We start from the raw sequence: 23,400 nt of genomic DNA, 5'->3' as shown, positions 1-23,400 counted from the left end.
TTTGGCACAGTTATTTACACAAGAGCACAGTTCACTCCAAGGAAGGGCTCGTGGAAACAAAAGGAGGGGGGTTTTGTGGCGTTAATGTGGAAAGACCGAAAAAAAACAAAGCTATCGCCTCAAAAAAAAGTTACAAGAAAGGCTTAGCTGACGCTGCTGCTGCTGCTACTCCGCAAAACTGTTCGAGCTTCTGTTCGGTCGTTCATGGCAGCTGGACCGTCTATATGTGTAGGGCAGTAAAAGGAGCACCTTGACCTACCGAAAATTGACGCTAAGTCCACTGTTTTTCGCGTTAGCAACGTGTCGGAATCTGTCTGTGGCTTGCGATATGAGATTCTGAAGGTCTGAGTTGCAGATCTGGCGTGAGCTAGTTTAGTGAAAGAAGTGTGGCTGAGCGACGGCGAAGGCCTTGACATGACACAGTAAAATAGTGCAACGTACAGTAGACAACGCATGTCCGTTAATGTACAGTGTACGTCAAATACTATACAACCAGAATTAAAAAAGTAGAAACACAAAAAAGAAGAAAAAAGACACAAAAAAAAAAAAAAAAAAAGGGAAAACCTGTTACAAATGACAAAGTCCACAAGCGTTTCTTTGCCCAGAGGAGGATACGTCACGCTGAAGCCAAAGAGAGAAAGAAAAGTTTGTGAGACAGACGTCCTACGTGTCCTACAGCTCGGTTTCTTGTGCTTCACGTTACTAAAAGCCATGTTTACTACAGTATACCACATATTTACAGGTTTCTCCCGGGGACATCTCCCACACTTTCCAATCCATTAAACTAAACCTTCTCTTTGCTGATCCGTGTCCGTCTTTCATTGTCCTTCTGCGTCTCGGTTTCCATCTCTCTCTCTCTCTCTCTCTCTCTCTCTCTCTGGTCTCTCTCTCTCTCGGTGCAGGAGCGTCTTCTTCGTTCACGTCGAAAATCCCGCAGCAGCTGTTGATCACGAACTAAACACAAAAAGGAAATGTGTCTGTCAGGTTTTCGTTGGTGGTGTGCATGCACATGCGTGGCTGCTCCTCCCGTCTTCGTCCTCCTGAAGGTTCAGATGTTGCGCTTCTCCGTCCGTCCTCCCTCTCCTCTGTCCTTCTGTCCTGCTACCTACGATGCTACTCAGGAGCTACAAGGGAGGATGGGAGGGAGAGAAATAGTGTCCCTTCATCTTCTCTCATCCACCTTTTCCACAATCCCATGATCCTTCCTCCATTCCATCCTCTCCTCCTCCTCCTCCTCCTCCTTCATCCCCCTCTTAGACCCAGGAGTCCGGTGAGGCCGGGTAGTGGCTGGTCTCGTAGTTTAACTCGCTGTAGGGCCGCGAGGCTGAGTAGAAGTCCACGTAGTTGCCGGTGGATTTGAGGCCCTGCAGGTGCATGTTGAGGTCGGCCTGCGGGGGGCGCCCTCCCGCGTGGACCTGGTTCTCGTAAAAGGCCTGATCCTCGTAGTTGACGCTGTCGGGTGGCGGAGGGTTCTGGAAAGGAGGGTAGGGTTCTGAAGGTAAGCCTTGGGAAGACACCTGCGAAAGGAGAAGAAGAGTCAAATATGAGAACGACGTGGATGGAGGAGATATTAACCCTTAACCCACAGGTGTCAAACATGCGGCCCGGGGGCCAAATCCGACCCACCAAAGGGTCCAGTCCGGCCCCTGGGATGAATTTGTGAAATGCAAATATTACACTAAGATGTCAACAATCATTTTAGTTCAGGTTCCACATTCACAACCTATAAATAATCCCAACTCCAAATTTTTCTCTGTGTAAATATAAATATTTTCATGTGTTTACACTAAAACAAAGTATAATTTCGCAAAAAATCTGAATAACCTGAACAAATACGAACAAACTGAAATGTCTGAAGGGAAGTGCAATTTTAATAATATTCCACCTGTTACTAAATATTTTGTGTGTTTGTAGATCCATTGTGATCTGTAAGTTATAATGTACATGTGGAAATGATAAAGTAAAGCATAATAGTGTTACATTTTTTTTTCAGTTTGTTCATGTTATTCACATTGTTTGAAAGGAAAGTTTGTAGATGTAAACATTTTCATAATGTAAATTTACTTTTTTCACTGTAAAACATAGAGAAAAGTTTAGAGTTGACATTATTTATATTTATTATGTATTATTTCACTGGTTCGGCCCATTTCAGATTAAATTTAGCTGAATGTGGCCCCTGAACTAAAATGAGTTTGACACTCCTGCTTTAACCCCTGATGTGTCTGTGGTGAGCATTCTGAGTGTATGATTTATTTTAAATATTCATAAAAATTCAACTGTTTGCTCAATAAGAAAAATTTCCAATTGCACTGATAGAATAGACCTTGTTCTTTCCATAGACATCTGAGCGTGCCAGTGCAGCCCCTGTCACCTGGGTAATGGGGGGTAAAACACAAACCAATGAGTGAGACCAATGGTTTGGTTTTTCTCTATATTTAATTCACTGATCATGTGGATGTTCATGGAAGCTCAAAGGTTATATTTTACAACAAAGAAAACTGAAGCAAAGTAGAAGAAAACAAAGACTTACAGACATGTTGAAAGCTTTATTTTTATGTCAACAAATACCCGACTGCAGATTTTTTTGTGATCTATAGCTCTAGTCATTTCCTCATTGAATCCACTAATCCCACTAATGTTGATCCGTTCGCTCTAAATCCATATTGACTGTAACGGAGTAATTTATGCTTTTCCAATAATGTGTCCAGTCTGTGAACTTGTGTGTAGATGAACCTTATGAGGATTTTTACTGCTGTTTCTGCATCATCTAAACCACACATTTAAGAGTCTTGACCTTATATGTGCAAATGTCGTGACGTAACTTGTCATAAAATGTAACAAATTAAGCAGGAATTAAAACTGGTTGTAGAAATCCACTGGATTTTTGCCAAAATGAATATAAAGATAGTTTTGCAGCACCTGGAGGGTTCAAATTCAAACTTTTGGAACTGTTAAGGTCCAAATACACAAATAAATGAACCAAAGAAAAATAAAAGTGGGTTTAATGAAATATGAGCCCTTTAAGACTTAAAATTCCTAAATGAGATAACCGGATGCCGTTCACTTTTAATTTAAAGGTCCTGTTCAGACTTTCTGCGTGATCTTGAAAAAGTCTCATTTTTACCTCCGCCAGGAGGTATTGTGATCACTTTGCTTTGTGTGTTAGCGTGTTTGTTTGTAGCAAGATAACTCAAAAAGTTATGGACGGATTTTTGTGAAATTTTCAGGAAATGTTGATCTTGGCACAAGGAACAAATTATTAAATTTTGGTGGTGATCGGGGGGGGGGGGGCAGATCTGTTGATTTGGCGGAGGTCTGCGCTCTCCGAGTGCTGTTCTTGTTATATACAGGGTGACCCAAAAAAACAGGAATTTTTGAAGTGCGTATTGGCAGACATGAGTTCCTGTTTTTTTGTGTCACCCTTGCATATGCCTGATCGTAGTCTGCAATTTAAAATGAGATTGTCAGCACCACAATAGGTTATTTCCAGCATCCCTGGTTGGGTCGGACCAGACTGGACTGCTTTACGGCAGACTTATGTCACTATGACAAAACACACAGCAGAGGTTAGCAGTAAGAAGTAAGCTGAACGACTGAGGAGTCAGATCTGTCCTTTAAATAAAGAAAGGGATTTCTAGGATTTCTTTAGTTGTAGTGGTGGACACTGGAACTGGAGCTGGACTGGCAGAAAGAAAAAGAAAACTAAAGGCTAGAGTGAAAGAACCCAGACTAAAACACCGGTAAACCTCTGCATTGAACCGATGGATAGAACTAAGGAAGTTAAAGGAATGAAAACAGCTGCAGCTGTCCCTCTTTCTTCTCCACAGGTCTAGAATGCTTCTGTTCTTCATTCATATGCAGTGGAACATTGTGTTGGACTCTAGTGTCTGTTGGTAGTTCAGTCAAACACTTGGTAAACACTTGTGTGTTAGCCGCAGGGCTAGCTCTGTGACGTGGCTAATCTGTTCGATTTGGAGCATTGGTCCAGTCCAAACTAAGGGCTTTGGAAGGTCAGACTGAAATGGTTCTGGATGGAGTTGAATGTTCCTGCCGGGGCCTGGACACTAAACTGTCCTTCAGGAACCAGACCGTTCTACCAGTAGAACACTGTGACTGCAGAAGGCTGAAGCAGCTGGAGCTGAACTGAACTAATGCACAATGAGGAAGATGGTGAATGACTGCAGTCATTTAGGAAAAGGACTGAAGACTTTGTGGAAAAGCTAGAGCAAATATATACTATTGGGACACGACTTAAACACCGGTCTGTGAGTTAACACTGGAGCTCCAGAGTAAAACAGACATAGAAGCAGGAGTTTGGTTTCACTTTTGTTTTCACCCCAGTTATTAAACTACGCTACAAACGGACTTTATCGAGTTTGTTTGTTGTCTCGTTTCAAACGTCACTTTGCACCTGCAGGTTACTGTCTGGAAAAAAGAAATGCACAGTTCTAAAGAGGATCCACTCCTTATTCATTAGCTTCAAACACACGCCTTGGCCAGAGTTCTGCTCTTATGACAGTAGGTGCTAGTGCTCATGGGAAGTGGAGTCTTTGTCCCTTAAAAACACCAACGATTCTGGCCAAAGGTGTCACTGCAATCCACTTTAAAGGAATTCTCTGTTCAGGAGCTTTAAATGTAAGCATCAGTGGACCAGGGGCAAAATAGAGACTAAAAATAAACTTTTGATGAACAGTGTCATGCGCTCCGATAATGTCTGGAAGGTCTTATTTTCATTCTAGCAGCAGTTCATCTACATTCACGTCTGCTGTAAACTGTAAGATAAGACTTTATTGATCCTGTAGTGAGGAAATTCAAGAAGGTGTTATCGCCCAATGTGTGGTTTGAACCCACGACCCTGAGATTAAGAGTCACATGCTCCACCGACTGAACTAAACGGACTATTTATAGAAATACATTTTATTTACAGAGACCGACGTGGAAGGTCATATATAATGCATCGAATATATCAGAATATAATGCATCGTAACTCTGTGGTAAGAATTCAAATCCTACATTGGTCGAATTTAATGTACAGAGCTGAAAAAATGGAAGACCGAATAAGAGTCTTTACTTATAACTATAGTAATGAACTCGGAAACTGCACTTGAACGCCCCCTCATGTTGGATCTTCCACTGGGGAACTGGGAAAAAAAGTTTGATCCACCAGCTGCTGAGATGGAAATAACCTCTGAACTTTTCAACATGATGGAAAACAACGAGGGATTCACTGAGGATGGAAAACAGCACTTTTATTAGCATTCTGCTGCTATTAGCTGATGATTTTATACATATATAGTATTCACAATTTGCAAAAAAATAACAAAAAAAAATGAATTAACATCTGCAAGACTGAAGTAGCAGTTCACCACAGATTTTTCATTTTGCTATGACAACAAAAGCACTTGAACACAACACACTGGTAATTTTAATTTCACAAGTGGAAAGGATCATCTTCCCAATAGCACCAGAAGGTGTAATATAATAATAATAATAATAATAATAATAATGATAATTATAATGATAATAATAAACTGATTGGTGATTTTACAGATCTCCTAAAACACAGGTGTGAAACATGCGGCCCGGGGGCCAAATCCGGCCCACCAAAAGGTCCAGTCCGGCCCCTGGGATGAATTTGTGAAATGCAAATATTACACTAAGATGTCAACAATCATTTTAGTTCAGGTTCCACAAACAGACCAATTTAATCTCAAATGGGTCAGATCAGTAAAAACTATCATAATAACCTATAAATACTGACAACTCCAACTGTTTCTTTTTGTAAATGTAAAAATTTTTATGTCATTTTACTGTATTTACATTAAAACAAACTAACATTTCACAAAAACACAAATAACCGCAACAAATATAAACATTTTGAAATGTCTGAAGTGTAATTTTACCAATATTCTGCCTGTTATTAAATGCTTTGTGTATTTGTAGATCCACTGTGATCTGTACATTGTAATGTACATGTGTAAACAATTAACTGAGGCAGAATATTGTTAAAATTGTACTTAGTTTTTAAGAAATTTCAGTTTATTCATGTTATTCGCATTGTTTTAAAGGATAGTTGGTAGATGTGAACATTTTCATCGCATAATTTTACTTTTTTTTGCTGTAAAACATAGAGGAAAGTTTGGAGTTGACATTATTTACAGCTTATTCTGTTATTAATTTACTGGAGATCAAATTTAGCTTAATGTGACCCCTGAACTAAAAAGAGTTTGACACCCCTGTCCTAAAATGTTCATCTGTTGTATAAAGTCTGAGTTGTTTTAGCTTCATTTCATTTTAATTTGTACCGACATGGCCCTAGTATCTGTTATTCAAGTGTATTAATGCTGTGAAACTACATGATACAATGATATGATACAAAGACAGATTCTGCTATCGCTGCCAAGGGGTTTGTGGGTAATATGAAATGTTTTTATTAGCTACATGTTGGAATAGGAGTCTGTCTGTCGCTACATCATCCTTCTAATACTTTAACACGACTCTATATAAGTTTATAAGTTCACCGCGTTCCCAGTGGTATCACTATCCTTTTGCATTTCCGCCTGTATTGTGAAGTTTGTTTACTAGAAATTACTACAGAGGCTCCGCAGAACGACTCCCTTTCCTTCAACAAGAGGCTGAGTCATAAAGAGAAGTGGAGACTGAACAGCCAAAAAACACCAACTTAAACATAAAGAAGGAAGGGCACGAGTGTGAGATGTAACGCTTCTGTTCTGTCAGATGTGGAATATTTCAGCAGCTCAAATGATTCCACTTCATACAATATCATCTTTGGGATGTTGTTGTCGTTCTTTCACTTTAACACAACAATTTTTTCACACTTATTATGTATCCTTCTTTACTTATTATATTGACAATATAGTGTCTAGTACAAATTGCTGTTCTAATTGTGTTTAATAGTGTTTTTTTAAATTTAATAAGTATTTTAATGTATTTATTATTATTTTTTCATAAATATTTTGATAATAAATACATTAAAATAAAATAAATACTATTAAAACACAAACTATACACACACACACACATACACACATATAAAGAAAAGACAAAAGAAAACATTTCATTTTCACTCTTTTTTTCCACTCTTATTAATGTAGCCTTCTTTATTATATATTGATAATATTTCAAGTAAATATTGTACAAACTGCTGTTCTAATTGTGTTTAGTAGGGTGTTTTAATAAGTAGTTTTTTTTTTATTTTTTTTTATATGACAAGGGAAAAGAAAACAAAAACATGTAGTTTTCTTTCATCGTTCTATACATTTATTATATGTATGTTAATAGTGTTCTATTTGTTACATATATTTATTTATTTTTATAATATGATTTTGTTGTATTGATAAATTCTGTCCTTTCACTTTTCTATCTATCTATCTATCTATCTATCTATCTATCTATCTATCTATCATCTATCTATCTATCTACTATCTATCTATCTATCTATCTATCTATCTATCTATCTATCTATCTATCATCTATCTATCTATCTATCTATGTTTTTTTTTATTTCCTTTCTTTCCTCCTACTTTTTATTGTATTTGAATGGAACAACTGTAACACACAAACATGATCCTGATCCTGATTTCTACTGGAAACTCTACAAAGTAAATAAATTAAGCGTGTCTATTCGTTAGTACAGAAACCTTCATACCTGGTTATACTTCAGGTCGTCTGTCGGGGACACGTACGCTCCTCGGTGTAGTGTGAAGAGCCACCGGAGATTTGACCTGCAGAGGACAAGAGTCAAGATAAGGACTAATAAAACGTCTGCTCTGAAGTGTTCAATCAGATTTTATTGACTAAATCTCAGGAGGAGTGTGTGCAGACCGTTGTTCAATAGGAAGAGGAATATAAATGAGGACATTTTGTATTTCCTGCATTATTAAAGTGCAGAAAAAGCCCCATGGTTATTATTGTTAATGAAAACAAAAATGATGAAAAGTAGGGTGTGAAGAGGACATTTTCATGAAATGACAATAAAAATGAAACAAAACAACAAAAAGTCAAAACTATCACAATAAATTACACCAATAGAAAATATATCTTAATATAATAGAGACTGTACATAAAACTAATAAACCAAAATTACCACTGAAAATGTGTTTCGTTTTCATCCTAAATTCATATCATACATCTCCAATTTCAAAAACCTTGTGATGCCATGTAAAATATAATAATTAAAAACATACTGCAGTAATTTCCAGCCCCATGAAAACATAGTTTACTCACAATACAACATAGAAAACATGTCTACTATGAACATTTCGTGAGAAAAATAAGTGCAATTTTAACAATATTAATAATGGTGCACATCATTTTCTTTAGACATTTTAATATTTGTTCAGGTTGTTCACATTTTATTGTTAAATGATAGTTTGTTAATGTAAATATTTTCATAATTTAATGTTATTTTTTTGCACTGAAACAATAGAAGAATTGGATTTGTCATTGTTTTATTATTTTTCTACATTAACAGGTTTAGACCAGCTCTACATGTAAAGTGTCAAGAGATAACTTTTGTTATGATGCAGCACTATTTAACCTCCTCAGACCCAGCTATAGGTTTTCTGTCCACATTTGTGGTCAAGAGTTTCACAACTTTATACAAAAACAAAAAAAAAGAAAAGAAAACTGTCCACCACAAGGACATTCCATAATTTAAAAAAAAAACTGCATCTGAAAAAAAAAAGTTGCATCATGATGTTTCCAATATAGGCACTTATTTAATAAAAAAACAAAAAGCTTGTACTTTGCTGACATTTCCTAGGTCTCAGGAGGTTAAATAAAACTTTTATAGATTGATTTGATTGACATTAAACCAAGAAAAAAATGGAGTCATTATTATAGGTAATTATTTTATTATTTTAATTGAGATCATGTTGTTCTGTATGTGGAACCTGAACTAAAACCAGTTCGACATCATTGACTGTTAATATCTTCAGTGTAATTTTTTCACTTTGCAGATTCATCCCTTTGGCGGGCCGGTTTTGGCCCACGGGCCTCATGTTTGACACCCCTGAATTCACCCTATAACGCCAAAAGTATCATATTTGATCCATGAGTTTGAAGCCCTCTACATGATCAGGGGTGATATTTTTGTTCTTGAAAAACCTGATGTATACAATTAGATACATGCAATACACAGAAAATCCACCAGGGGGAGGAATTCATTCACCAGAGGCCTTTCCAGTGACACTACAAGACTGTCATTAATGAGGAAGGAGGAAGAACTGGGACAATTTTGAAAATGAATTACCAATTTGTTTAGACATGTTTCTGTTATATATGTTTTTGTTTGTTAAAAATAATATTTGAGCATTGAGACCCGATGTATTAAATATGATACAACACTGAAACTCATACATGGAAACTGATATTTGAAAAAAAAAAATGTTTGGGATTGTTCAGAAAGACCAATAAAGGCTCCAGTTTCAAAGACTGGAATTTTCTGTCAATGATTTAATTATTCAGGCTTTACAGGGTTAAATGCGACTTCTATCAGTTTTGAGTATGAACTGAATGTGACCCTGAAGTGACCCGCATGCGCAAAAGAGACAATATACATGACCACGCAGGTATGCGCTGTGTTTACGGAAGTAAATATATTTTCCCGCATGGGACACAGAATTGTGATGTTTGTCGCATTTCAATGATGTAAAGGTCGGATAAATGTGACATGGCCATTTAAACTGAAGTCGCATTGCAAAATATTGGATACATACTGGATTTAGGACCACATATGAAAGTGGCCTGGGTCGGATTTGAGAAAATTGAATTTGTGCTGTTCAAACTGTCTGTTACAGATCGGATACAGGTCACATATGGGCAGAAAAATTGGATTTGGGCCACATTTACCAACAGTCATGAACGTAGATATCATAAATCCACATTTTGGTGGTTTATAAAAACATCCTGTCAGTAGTAGCTTTTCCATTAAACATCTGCGCAAAACTTTACCGATATTTACTAAATGTCGAAAAAACAGAAGTGCGTAACGTTGGTTTTTCTATTAAATCAAAAATGCAATGAATTGTTTATATACAGGGTGGGGAAGCAAAATTTACAATGAACATTTAGTTGTTTTTTCTCAGCAGGCACTACGTCAGTTGTTTTGAAACCAAACATATATTGATGTCATAATCATACCTAACACTATTATCCATACCTTTTCAGAAACTTTTGCCCATATGAGTAATCAGGAAAGCAAACGTCAAAGAGTGTGTGATTTGCTGAATGCACTCGTCACACCAAAGGAGATTTCAAAAATAGCTGGAGTGTCCATAAAGACTGTTATAATGGAAAGAAGAGAATGACTATGAGCAAAACTATTACGAGAAAGTCTGGAAGATACTATTAAAGAAGAATGGGAGAAGTTGTCACCCACATATTTGAGGAACACTTGCGCAAGTTTCAGGAAGCGTGTGAAGGCAGTTATTGAGAAAGAAGGAGGACACATAGAATAAAAACATTTTCTATTATGTACATTTTCTTGTGGCAAATAAATTCTCATGAATTTCAATAAACTAATTGGTCATACACTGTCTTTCAATCCCTGCCTCAAAATAGTGTAAATTTTGCTTCCCCACCCTGTATTATCACAAGATGACATGAGAAGTCACTCTGCGTCCGCTAGGTCCAGTATTATCCACGGCACCAACAACTATGGTTTGTCAGAGATTTTAAACCAGTTTGGACATGTTTTTGTTATGTTGTGTGGACAGATATATTATAAATTAATGTGGGAAGAAAATATTTGTTTAGAAAAATATCCATATTTGTGTGAACAGGGCTTTAAAGAAGTAGAATCTGTCAGAAATAACCGGTCTGTGACAACTGAAGAATGTACCTCGACATAAATTATGGAGACAGTATTTATACATGTACATAATATAATCACAAGACTCACATTCTGGAGGAATCTCTGTACACAAGGGAGAAAAAAAAAATCAATAGTTGCCGATCTGTGGTCCCTGAGGCAGCGCTGAGTTAAAACCAGACATGACTGTAACACAAGTCACTGTTCACTATGTTCTACTGAGAATAAAACATGATTTTATGAGATTAGGAAATCACTGCTTTGTGTTTTTGTTTACATTTTACACAGCATCCCAACTTTTCTGGGACTGGAGTTGTACATAAGACTTGAAACACAACTTTTTATTTACAGTGAATTATAGTTATTTTTCTAGTAAATATGTGTTATTTAATCATTACATGATGTTTTGTTGTGTTGTTTTGTTCAATATTCACTGAAAAAATACTCCAGATTAAAGAAAAAGTTAAAACTAACACCAAAAGTAATAATAATAATAATAATAATAATAATAATAATAATAATAATAATAATAATAATAATAATAATAATAAAAATAAATAAATAAATAAATTAATTAATTAACAAACACTTCAACAACTCACTGATAAAAATAAGAGGTAAGAAGGTAAGGTAAGGTAAGATAAGGTAAGATAAGATAAGATAAGATAAGATAAGATAAGATAAGATAAGATAAGATAAGGAGAATAAGGTAAGATAAGATAAGGAAAGGAAAATAAGTTAAGGTAAGATAAGGAAAGGAAAAAATAAGGTAAGATAAGGAAAGGAAAAAATAAGGTATGGTAAGATAAATAAGATAAGGAAAGGAGAGGAAAGGAAAGGAAAAATAAGGTAAGATAAGATAAGGAAAGGAAAAATAAGGTAAGATAAGATAAGGAAAGGAAAAATAAAGTAAGGTAAGGTAAGATAAGCTAAGGTAAGATAAGGTAAGATAAAATAAGGAAAGGAAAAATAAGGTAAGGTAAGATAAGATAAGGTAAGATAAGATAAGGAAAGGAAAAATAAGGTAAGGTAAGATAAAATAAGATAAGGTAAGGTAAGATAAGATAAGATAAGGTAAGGTAAGATAAGGAAAGGAAAAATAAGGTAAGGTAAGATAAAATAGGATAAGGCAAGGTAAATAAGATAAGGTAAGGTAAGATAAGATAAGGAAAGGAAAAATCAGATAAGATAAGACTTTATTAAACTCCACTATCATGACCTTGACAGAAACAGTAAAATAACGTGCATGCATTTGAAAACCCTCGGCCTTCAGTCCACACCAAAGTTTTGCACATACAGACGAACGGATGGACGGACGGATGGACGACCAACTGATGACAACACCCTTTGGCGAAGGCCGAGGGTAAAAACCCCAGATCACATGATGTCGTTGACAGTTTTTCATCTGACAGAGTTGGTGTTTTAGTGACGGTGTATGGGACTCCTACCCGTCATGGCGTCCTTCCGGGATGTGTGCTCGCCCTTGTTGCTATGGTAACTGGCATTGCCGGTTGACTCGTAGTCCGCCTTCCGCTCCTTCAACGCCATCATCTCTCTGGGGGAAGCGGGAGCGCTCGCTTTAAAAAAAAAAACACAAAACAACAACACAAAAACACACACAAGGGGAATTATTTCAACCATCAATCCTGACACACACATCATCACTAACGGAGAAACGACAGCAGGGGGTGGGGGGGCAACTATTTACCCCAGGACACGTGGGCTACTTTTAAAGAATTACGTCTCGGGGTTATTTCGGAAATTGCGATTTTTCAATTACCTGCCCGGTTTGGACAAAGGCAGCAGCACTGAGGGTTGTGTCTGTGGATTATTCCCACGAACTAACCTGTGCTTTGGTAAAACTAGGGCGGGGGGGCTGTTTGGACGTGGGTGGGCTTCCATTCTTCTCAAACCTTGACTGTGATTTGACGGAGGTAAATATTGACTCATCTTTCCTCACCGTGTCTCTTTGTCTCTGCTGCTGTATTTACTCACACGTCTATGAGGCCGACTCTTTTTTCATCAGCTCAAAAAACTAAACCAAATTTAAAAAAAAAAAAAAAATACAGCATTTAAGGCGGTAACCCTCAGAGGTCTAAGAGGATTGGATCCATTTTTATGCACTTTCTGAACCCATACAGACCCAGTGATACTTTGGGGACTGTTCCCTAATGAGTTTGTCTTTATGCTGGAACCTTTCTTAAGTGATTTATCAAGATTTATTATAATATATTTATTTAATATATTAAATACAAAACCTGTTTTAAATCTCTGTGAATGTAATATTTCTTATAATAATTGATTATTTCGCTTTTTTCAATGAAAATTAGGTGAAGAAGAAGAAGATGAAGAAGAAGAAGAAAAAGAAGAAAAAGAAGACCACGAAAAAGGAGAAGACAAAGAAGATAAAGAGGATGAAGAAAAAGAAGAGGAAGATGAAGAAGAGGAAGAAGAAAGACAAAGATGAAGAGGAGGAAGAAGACAACAAAGAAGAAGAGGAAGAAGAAGAAAATGAAGACAAAGAAGACAAAGATGAGGAAGACAAAGAAAAAGAAGATGATGAAGAAGAAGAAAAAGACAAAAAAGAGGAAGAGGACAAAGGAGACGAAGAAAATGATGAAGTAAAAGAAGATGAAGAAGACAACAAAGAAGAGGAAGAAGAAAAGGAAAACAAAGAAGACAAAGAAGATGAGGAAGACAAAGAAAAAGATGATGATGATGAAGAAGAAAAAGACAAAAAAAGAGGAAGAGGAAGAAGACAAAGGAGACAAAGAAAATGATGAAAAAGAAGAGGAAGAAAATGAAAAAGATGAAGAAAAAGATGAATGAGACAAAGAGGAAAAAGAACAAGAAGAAAAAGAAGACAAAGATGATGAAGAAGAAAAAGAAGACTACGAAAAAGGAGAAGATGAAGAGGATGAAGAAAAATAAGAGGAAGATGAAGAGGAAGAAGAAAAAGACAAAGATGAAGAGGAGGAAGAAGATAAAGGAGACGAAGAAAATGATGAAGTAAAAGAAGATGAAGACAACAAAGAAGAGGAAGAAGAAAATGAAGACAAAGAAGGCAAAGAAGATGAGGAAGACAAAGAAAAAGATGATGAAGAAGAAAAAGAAAAAAGAGGAAGAGGAAGAAGACAAAGGAGACAAAGAAAATGATGAAGAAAGAAGAAAAGGAAGAAGATGAAAAAGATGAAGAAAAAGGAGAGGAAAAAGAAGATGAAGAAAAAGATGAATGAGACAAAGAAGAAAAAGGAACAAGAAGAAAAAAAAGACAGAAGATGAAGATGGAAAAAGAAGATGAAGAAGAAAAAGAAGACTACGAAAAAGAAGACAAAGAAGATGAAGAGGAGGAAGAAGAAAAGAAGAGGAAGATGAAGAAGAAAATGACAAAGATGAAGAGGAGGAAGAAGACAAAGGAGACGAAGAAAGTGATGAAGTAAAAGAAGATGAAGAAGACAACAAAGAAGAGGAAGAAGAAAAGGAAAACAAAGAAGACAAAGAAGATGAGGAAGACAAAGAAAAAGATGATGAAGAAGAAAAAGAGAAAAAAGAGGAAGAAGACAAATAAAATGATGAGGAAAAAGAACAGGAAGGAGATGAAAAAGAAGATGAAGAAGACAAAGGAGAAGAAAAAGAAGATGAAGAAAAAGATGAATGAGACAAAGAAGAAAAAGAACAATAAAAAGAAGACAAAGATGAAGATGAAAAAGATGAAGGAGAAAAGATGAAGAAAAAGAAAATGAAGAAAAGAAGATGAACAAGAAAAAGAAGATGAAGAACAAGAAAAAAGATGATGATGAAGAAAAGATGAAGAAAAGAAAATGAAGAAAAAGATGAAGACAAGAAGATGAAGAGGAAGAAGAAAAGGATGAAGAAAAAGATGAAGAAGAAAAGATGAAGAAGAAGAAAAGAAGATGAAGAGGAAAAAGACAATGAAAAAAAGAAGATGAAGAAGAAGAAGAAGAAAAAGAAGATGAATGAGAAGAAAAGAAGAAGAAGATGAATAAGAAGAAAAGAAGAAGGAAAAGAAGAGGAAGAAGAAGAAGAAGCCGACTAAACTAAATTACTCAGTGGATAAAATAAATATTCTACATGATTCGTCAACATTCATCAAAACCTGTTTTAAATCTCCGTGAATTTGCGTCTTCTTTTCATTTGGCTCCAGTGTTTATCACAGAGCGTTAAGGGTTAATGAGTTCAGTCTGGTCATAGTCATATCTACGAACGTCCTCCTGCTGACGGTTGGGGTTGTGTTTCCTCTAATATCCACAGCGTTACCGTCGTCTGTCTGTGTTCCCGCATCGCCGCCGTTAACATAAACCCAAACGCTAACACAAACATTTAAAAAACACCGTCTCCTCTCGTCTGCTCTAAACACCTGCTGTGGAAAACGTACAGATTTAACAAACGTGTCTCCCAAATGAACGGATTCTTCTGTTTGTGAAAATGGTTTGTCGTGCCATCTGTGACTGCTCTCATGGCTGGAAACTGAGAAACAAAACAAGAAAAAGTCCAACTCGCTTCCAGATTACACTTATTAGCATTGTGCCATTTCCAGTTTGCAGCCTTTGTAAATCAAGCCTTTTTTCATATCCATGTCCAGTTATTTCATAAATGATAATACATTTTCCCTCCGTATGGTCATAATGCGATCTAATACGCATTCTGATGCTGTTCCAAATGCGAGTGTATTAATATTAGTCTTATTTAGCCTATTATTGGCAGTTTTGCAACTATCACGGCTCCAAAACAATGACTTTAGAAATCATCTAGGTGTTAATGGTGGTTTTATTTGGCTTTATTGGACATATTTAGTTTATTTATCTCATCATCTGTTCTGAATACTTTAGATGCAGCCGAAAAAATGAAGCTTCGAGGAAAAACACGAATTACTTTCTGATGCAAATTATGTGTAAGTTCTCCCCCACTTAAGTTTTACTTCTTCTTCTGCAAAGTCGCTTTTCCATTGATCCTCAAATTGACCCGGCAAATATAACTTGCGCGTGTAAATATTTACTTTCATGGAAAATGACAATTCGCCAAAAGTCTCATTTTTCGATTAAAAGTTTTTTTAATACGAGAATGTATCGGGGAATTTGCGTCGTAAAGCAACGATAAACAGCCGACCAGAAGGACATAGCCATGCTTGTTCAGTGCTCACGCAATTTTAATATAAATGTAATTCGCATCTTTATTGTAAATTCAACAGTGGAATTCTGCCCTTTCATTTCCTGAAATGTTAGGGGGAAGGTCAGGGTCCCTTGCTGTTCTCAAAGCTGACACTAGTCGCTTTTCCACTGACTCTCAAATTGCGCAATTTAACTTGCGCATAAAAATTTACCTGAAGGAATAAGGACAATTTTGCCAAAAAGTAAAATTTTTCCATTAAAGTTTTTGCGCTGGCAAGAGGTGGTTTTTCGGGCGTAACACAAATGGTACATCACGCAAATTGCAATGAAGGAAAGACCTTTTTCTGCAACTAGAGTCAAGTGAATTAAAAAAACGAGGATGAAAATTTACTTTAATGGAAAAAATGACAATTTCCACAAAAGTCTCATTTTTCGATTAAAAGTTTTTTGATACGAGAATGTATTGGAAATTTGCTCGGATAGTAAACGATAAACAGCTGACCAGAAGGACATAGCATGCTTGTTCAGTGCTCACGCAATTTTAATGTAAATGTAATTCGCATCTTTATTGTAAATTCAACAGTGGAATTCTTCCACTTTCATTTCCTGAAATTTTAGGGGGAAGGTCAGGGTCCCTTGCTGTCTCAAAGCTGACACTAGTCGCTTTACCATGGACTCTCAAATTGCGCAAATATAACTTGCGCATAAAAATTTACCTAAAGGAAAAAAGGGACAATTTTTCCAAAAAGTCTAATTTTTCGATTATAAAAGTTTTTGCGCTGGCAGAGGTGGTTTTTCGGGCGTAGCGCAAATGGTACATCACGCAAAATTGCCATGGAACGACCGTTTTTTGCACAGAGTCAGGTGAATTAAAAAAACAGATGAAAATTTACTTTAATGGAAAAAACGACAATTTCACCAAAGTCTCATTTTTCGATTAAAGTTTTTGAGACGAGAAGGTATCGAGGAATTTGCATCGGAAAGCAAACAATAACAGCTGACCAAAGGACATAGCCATGCTTGTTCAGTGCTTGCGCAATTTTAATGTAAATGTTAATTCGCATCTTTATTGTAAATTCAACAGTGGAATTCTGCCTTCATTTCCTGAAATTTTAGGGGGAAGGTCAGGGTCCCTTGCTTCTCAAAGCTGACACTAGTCGCTTTTTCCATTGACTCTCAAATTGCGCAACATATAACTTGCGCATAAAATTACCTAAAGGAAAAGGACAATTTTTCCAAAAGTCTAATTTTTTCGAATTAAAGTTTTTGCGCTGGCAAGAGGTGGTTTTTCGGGCGTAGCGCAAATGGTACATCACGCAAAATTGCCATGGAAAGACCTTTTTTTGCAACTAGAGTCAGGTGATTAAAAAAAACAGTGAAAAATTTACTTTATGAAAAACGACAATTTCGCCAAAAGTCTCATTTTTCGATTAAAAGTTTTGATACGAGAATGTATCTGGGAATTTGCGTCGAGAGTAACGATAAACAGCTGACCAGAAGGACATAGCCATGCTTGTTCAGTGCTTGCGCAGTTTTAATGTAATGTAATTCGCATCTTTATTGTAATTCAACAGTGGAATTCGGCCCTTTCATTTCCTGAAATGTTAGGGGACGATCAGGTTCACTTGTTGTCTCAAAGCTGCTACAATAACTATTTAAGTTCACCCTGACACTAGTCGCTTTTTCCATTGACTCTCAAATTGTGGCAAATATAACTTGTGCATAAAAAAGTTTACCTAAAGGAAAAATTTTGCCAAAAAGTCAATTTTTCCATTAAAGTTTTGCGCTGGCAAGAGGTGGTTTTTCGGGCATAGCGCAAATGGTACATCACGCAAAACGCATTGGAAAAGACCTTTTTTCGCAACTAAGAGTCAGGCGAATTAAAAAACTGAATGTTGACGTATGTTAAACAAGTGAAGAAGAAGAAGAAACATGTCGCGGTATGTGTGGACACACCAGGAAACATCAATCATTTTTAATTTAGTACGAGATAGAGGGGTGATATATAATAATAATAATAATGAATATATCTGTAAATCAACAAAATATTAATGGAATGACTTCTTGTCATCTTGTGATAATAAATAAACAAATCATTGCATTTGTGATATAATGGAAAAAAACGACATTACGCACTTATGTTTTTCCAACATTTAGTAAATATTGGTAAAGTTTTGCGCAGATGTCCAATGGAAAAGTGACTACTGACAGGATGTTTTTATAAACCACCAAACTGTGGATTTATGATATCTACGTTCATGACTGTTGGTAAATGTGGCCCAATCCGATTTTTTTGCCCATATGTGACCTGTATCTGATCTGTTACAGACAGTTTGAACAGCACAAATTTGACTTTTTTAAATCCAACCCAGGCCACTTTCATATGTGCTCCTAAATCTGATACGTATCTGATATTTGCAATGCGACTTCCAGTTTAAACAGCCAGGTCGCATTTATCCAACCTTTAAGTCATTAAAATGCGACAAACATCACAATTATGTGTCCAAGGAAAAATATATTCCTTCCGTAAACACAGTGCGTGCCTGCATGGTCATGTATTACGTCTCTTTTGCGCATGCGGTCACTTCAGGGTCGCATTCAGTTCATACTCAAAACTGATAGAAGTCGGGATTTAACCCTGTAAAGCCTGATAATTAAATCACTGACAGAAATTCCAGTTCTTTGAAACTGGAGCCTTTATTGGTCCCTCTGAACTACTAAAAATGTTTTTTTCAAAGATCAATTTCCATGTATGAGTTTCAATTTTGTATCATATTTGATACATCAGGTCTCAATGCTCAAATATTATTTTTGAACAAACAAAAACATAATATAACACAAACAGTCTAACAAATTGGTAATTCCTTTCTAAATTGTCCCAGTTTCTTCCTCCTTCCTCATTAATGACAGTCTTGTAGTGTCACTGGAAAGGCCTCTGGTGAATGAATTCCTCCCCCTGGTGATTATCTGTGTATTGCATGTATCTAATTGTATACATCAGGTTTTCAAGAACAAAAATATCACCCTGATCATGTAGAGGGTTTTCAAAACTCACGTATCAAATATGATACGTTTGGTGTCATAGGGTTAAAGTGTAATATGAATGAGCACCCAAAAAAATCGAATTTCACCCAAAACATCCGAAGTGTGCTTCCCCATCTAACAACTTGACAGCATCAATGTAATTTAACTTTTTTAAACCGCCTAAACAAACAAACGTTAGTAGTTTGTCATTATTTCTAGGTTATTCTGACAGTATTTTACTGTTCTGACCCCCCTTTAGATCATATCGATGTAAATGATTGTTAATATCGTCAGTCTAATTTGTGTATTTCATGTGTATCTTGTTTGCTGATGGTATTCTAGTGAATTAAGACATCCTTCAGATGGCGCATCGAGATCGATTTCCGGGTCACATTTGAGTACCGAGGAGCCGAGGAGGTGAAAAATAGGGAATTGGGAAGAGCTTTTCTTGACAGCAGACTAATTTGTCGGTAGCTGCTGTAGTGTGAAGGTTAGCGCAGACTTTAGCTGTAATGGAGAAGTGTTTGTTTGACTGGACTGACCTGATGGGAAGAGTGATAGAGGAGGAAGAAAAAAAAAAGGAGGGGGAGGGAGTGGAGGTTTAACCCATAAAGACCCACAGCTACCTTTATGTCAGTTCATAAATTAACTTTCCTCTAGATTTAACCTTTCTTAAAAGATTTATCATCATATATTGAATATTATCCTCTGTATTTTGCATTTTTCAGAGGTAAAACATGTATTTTCCTGTATTTAATTCACTGATTGTGTAGATGTTTATGGAAGATCACATTAAAGTTGAAGGATATTATGTTAAAAAAACAAGGAAAACAGAAAAAAAGTCACTTATGAAGCAAAGACATCAACAACTGAACAAAACAAAACACATCTACAACCACTATCATTTATCAAACTCCATAGGTTTTACTGCTGTTTACTGGGTTTTCTCTCTATTCAACCTTTCTTAAGTGATTTTATAACCATTATTCGAATATCATTCATGCATCCATGCATTTGTCACTGTAAATCATGTATTTTTAACTTCCTACATATACTTTAGATGTTCATGAAAACTCAGTAAATTCAAAGGTTATTACATCAGAACAGAGAAGAGACCAGCCAGCACAAAAACTGTTATTGAAGAGTTTTGGTGAAATCGTTTTTTCCATTAGGTACATTTTTATGCACAAGTTATATTCGTGCAATTTGTGGAAAAGCGACTAGTGTGCATTTTGCATATATGTATTTTCCTATATTTAATTTACTGAACATGTAGATGTTCATTAAAACTCAAATTAAAGCTGAGAGTTATTATATCAGAAACAGAGAAAACTGAAGAAAAAGTGACTTTTTCAGTCAAATCTATCATTAACGAAACATAAACCCAGTGTGTCCTTCCACTGTCACTGATCCAACTCCATGGGTTTTACTGGTGAATCAATGTTGTAGAAGATGATGGTGTTTCCATGGTAACTATGAAGCCTGTGAATGTCCAAATGGGTCATATCTGATGACCGTGAAAAGACGACAAATTGTATTTTACACCAATTATTGACACGTATTGATAGGATTAGTAGATTAGAAGCTTTTAAACATTTTAGATCAGTAGATGGTTGAGAATCCAGGTTAGAATAGTTGTGGATTTTCATTTTAGTTTAGTTTTATTTAGTTTTGACTTTTTTTTCTGTAATTCAGTTAGTTTTAATTAGTTTTTAGAGCAGGTTTGCTAGTTTTCATTAGTTTCTGTTATTTTCTAAATGCTTAGTTTTAGTTTCTTTATATCTTTTATCTTCTTCGCCGTGAATTCAAATAAATCCCAGACAGGACTCTGCTGCTTTCTCCCAACTTTAATCTCCATGTTTCCAGGTAAAGTGGGGACCAGAAGACGACTAAACCACAAGTGACGGACCGTTAAATATCGTATAGTGCCAGCAGCTAAAATTGCTTGAGGGAAATAAATCGATTTTATATCAACCCGGCATTGACAAAGATGAAAACGAAGGGAATTTCATCCAGAATTTTTATACGTTTTAGTTAGTTTTGTAAACACACAATACAGTTTCAGTTAGTTATCATTTTTTTCTTTTAATTATAGTTTTTATTCATTTCAGTTAACGAAAATGCTTTTACAATTCTAGTTTTTGTCATTTCGTTAGTTTTCGTTAACGATAAAAACCTTGTTGAGAATCAGGAGCTGTCTGGGTCTTAGGGGTTAAAGGGGGGGGGGGGGGGTTGAAGTTGGGGGTTATTATTATATCAGAAACAGCAAAAACTGAAGAAAAAGTGACTTTTTCAGTAAAATCTCTCAGTAACTGAACATAAACCCAGTGTGTCCTTCCACTGTCATTGATCCACCTCCATGGGTTTTACTGGTGAATCAATGTTGTAGAAGATGACGGTGTTTCCATGGTAACTACGGAGCCTCTGAGCGTCCAAATGGGTCATATCTGATGACCGCGAAAAAGACGACAAACTATATTTTACACCAATTATTGACATGTATTGACAGAATTAGTAGATCAGACTTTATTAAACGTCTTAGATCAGTCGATGTTTTTGGTTAACAGCGGTTGTTTGGGTCTTTAAGGGTTAAAGGAGGATCAGACTCACCTGATCGATTGTTGGGTGAGGTCCGTACGGGGGAGATGGACGGAGTACGAGAAGACGAGTAAGGTCGCTGCCTGTCTCTCTCTATCGTGGAGGACGAACCGACAAAATGGTACTGGAATAACCATCCTGCAGGAGAGAGAGAGAGAGAGAGGAGAGAGATGGGAGATAGTGTTACCGAATGATAAAGTACTTACACGCTTTACAATTGAATCATCTGTAATGACTCCGTTTCCAGTCTGACAGTAATATTTACTGAAGCATCAACGTGACTGACATTTCCAGAGCGCACTCGGGCGTACAGTCTTTACCTTTTTGTAGAGGCTGCGGAGGTCTCGGTACTGCCACATGCTGTTCAGGACTTGAGACGCCGCTTTCACCCACTTTAGGACTATGTCTGGGAATTCAGCAGGGAGGAAAAAAAAACCACACAGAGAATAAAGCTCGGCTGTCCTTTGTTTGGCTTTAGGCGAGTGGAAGCTATAATAACATGACAGCGCACTAACGCAGACATAAAGCAAAGTCAGTGAGTCAGAAGGAGACGCATCAGCTCGATGGGCGACGCAGAATGAAAATGTCCTCTTTATCTCCTCAAATATGGCATTTAAATTGTTTTCAGGCCAAATTGAATAATTGCTCAGGAGATTGATTGATCGGCCAATATTTCATTCCACATCCTGCAGGGTTTGACTCAGCTGACTAATGGCTAGGAGTCTAATTGGCTCATATGGCCTTATCAGCACCTCGGAAATTAGAATTTATTTCTTCCAGACATTTCGGTGAATGTTATTGTTTTGGCCTCTGATTACAAAAGCCTGCCTTGTGCTAGTGACACAGAGCAAGCAACTTGAAGTAATCTGTCGGGGAAAAAAGGAAAACATAGGTTTAACTTTGGATCATTATGAAAACAACAAAATTAAACTGTTGATTCGACAATTCCTTATACCACGGGTGTCCAAGTCATTTTACAGGGTTCCTACAGGTTTCTACGAGTTATATTTAAGACTTTTAGGACTACTTAGAACAGAATTTAAGGCCCATTTCACAGCTATACTGTTAAAAATTTCTGACATTTTCATGAGACATTTCATGTTGTTTGTATTCATTCAAGTTATTTATATTTTTTGTGTAAGGATAGTTTGTAAATGTAAATATTTTCACCTAATTTTCCTTGTTTTTTTTTTTTTTTTTTTTTTTTTACACTAAAACAAAGAGAAACATTTATAGTTGTCATTATTTATAGGTTATTACCTCCGCCAAGGAGGTTGTGTTTTCATCGGGGTTTGTCTGTTTGTTTGTCTGTTAGCAAAGTAACTCAAAAAGTTACGGATGGATTTTCAGGAAATTTTAAGGAAATGTTGATACTGGCACAAGGAACAAATGATTAAATTTTGGTGGTGACGGGGGCTGGAGGTGGGGGGGGGGGGGGGGGGGGGGGGTGATCTGCCTTGGTGAAGGTCTGTGCTTTTCTAGCTATGACAGTATTTCACTGGTCTCACCCACTTGTTGTTAAAAATGCACTTATTTTTCTGAAGACACCTAATGTTGTTTATATTTGTTCAGGTTATTCACATTTTTTTTGTGTAAGGATAGTTTGTCTTTTTTTAATTTTACACTAAAACAAGGAGGAACACTTGTAGTTGTCAGTTTTTATAGGTTATTATGACAATATTTCACTGGTCTGACCCACTTTAGATCATATTGGTCTAAAATGACTGTTAATATCTTCAATTTAATTTTTGTATTTCACAAATTTTGCTGGATTGGACCCTTTGGCGTGCTGGTTTTGGCCCATGAGTCGCATGT

The 23,400-nt window shown here is 36.3% G+C and overlaps 1 protein-coding gene and 1 long non-coding RNA gene across 2 annotated transcripts in view; both read right to left on the bottom strand.

Moving 5' to 3' along the window:
- LOC115436852 (uncharacterized) lies at nt 1-21,712 on the bottom strand. The gene is made up of 4 exons (XR_003937875.1): nt 21,598-21,712; nt 12,283-12,411; nt 7,670-7,745; nt 1-1,517 (listed from the first exon to the last, which is right to left on the bottom strand). It is a non-coding gene; the product is annotated as an uncharacterized LOC115436852 (long non-coding RNA).
- Nucleotides 1-23,400, bottom strand: part of ctnnd2b (catenin (cadherin-associated protein), delta 2b) — a 595,920-nt gene that overhangs the window by 65,443 nt on the left and 507,077 nt on the right. The window lies entirely within an intron of this gene.

This window comes from Sphaeramia orbicularis, chromosome 17, assembly GCF_902148855.1.
Source record: "Sphaeramia orbicularis chromosome 17, fSphaOr1.1, whole genome shotgun sequence".
Taxonomy (NCBI): domain Eukaryota; kingdom Metazoa; phylum Chordata; class Actinopteri; order Kurtiformes; family Apogonidae; genus Sphaeramia; species Sphaeramia orbicularis.
Note: the sequence above shows the minus strand (reverse complement) of the source record. Positions and strands in the feature narration are given on the sequence as shown.